This window comes from Mastomys coucha, unplaced genomic scaffold, assembly GCF_008632895.1.
Source record: "Mastomys coucha isolate ucsf_1 unplaced genomic scaffold, UCSF_Mcou_1 pScaffold18, whole genome shotgun sequence".
Lineage (NCBI taxonomy): Eukaryota > Metazoa > Chordata > Mammalia > Rodentia > Muridae > Mastomys > Mastomys coucha.
In genome coordinates this window covers 5,976,874-5,977,868 of record NW_022196900.1, presented here as the reverse complement: position 1 = coordinate 5,977,868, position 995 = coordinate 5,976,874, and the positions used below count along the sequence as shown (strand labels likewise).

At 43.5% G+C, this 995-nt stretch overlaps 1 long non-coding RNA gene across 1 annotated transcript in view; it reads left to right on the top strand.

The window, feature by feature from the left end:
* The window catches only part of LOC116095298, a 3,740-nt gene that overhangs the window by 2,315 nt on the left and 430 nt on the right, over positions 1 to 995 (top strand). The window lies entirely within an intron of this gene.

Sequence of the window (995 nt, the reverse complement as noted above, 5' to 3'; positions counted from 1 at the left end):
AAAAAAAAAAAAAAAAAAAAAGAATCTTTCCTTCTGTGCTGGCGAGATGGCTCAGCAGGTAAGAGCACTGACTGCTCTTCCGAAGGTCCTGAGTTCGGATCCCAGTAACCACACGGTGGCTCACAACCATCCGTGATGAGATCTGACGCCCTCTTCTGGTGTGTCTGAAAACAGCTACAGTGTATTACACCGGAGGAGGGGGGGACGGCCAGAGCAAGCAGAGGTCCTGAGTTCAATTCCCATCAGCCACATGATGGCTCACAGCCATCTGTACAGCTCCAGTGTACTCATACACATAAAATTAATAAATCTTAAAAAAAAAAAGAATCTTTGCTTCTTAAATTTAGTTTGGAAAATCAGAATTTCTCTTTGGATGTGTTTTTAAGAAAAGGAAAATTTGAATTTTAAGTTGGGGGTGGGGCTGAAACTTTTCATGTTTTCCAGGGCAATATCTCCATCTGCTGGTGTTTCAGGATATCGCTGAGGAAGGGGGAAATGCAAGGGAGAGTCTGGTTTGCACGGATTACCCAGAACTCCTAAACCAACCGTTTTCATCTTATTTCTCTGCTTCCTTCCTTGCACCAACACCTCTATTTTTCTCCCATTCTCCTCTTCTGTGTCACCTCGCTCTTCTGTCTTCTCTCTCCTTCCCTTTCTCTTCTTTCTCAGTCAATGCGGGCTGCCCGATCACCTATAGGCAAGTCTTTGTAAGGCTAACTTCATAGTGGATGGATTTTTGTTTGTTTTCTTTGCTTGGAGCTAAATCTGCTTCAGCTTCAACCCATAATTCAAGCTCTGGTCTTTGGGGCCATGGAGAGATTAGCCATGTTCCTCTGCCAGAGGCTTGCAAAAAAATGTCCACCCCTTCTCCTTTTCCTCTTCTTTCTCTTCCCTTTCTTTCTTCTATGCTTTCCATTCACCAGCTTCAGCAACTCCTCCCAGATCTCTGCTGTTCTCACACACCAACACTTAAAAACAGTTCTTTTTTTTTTTTT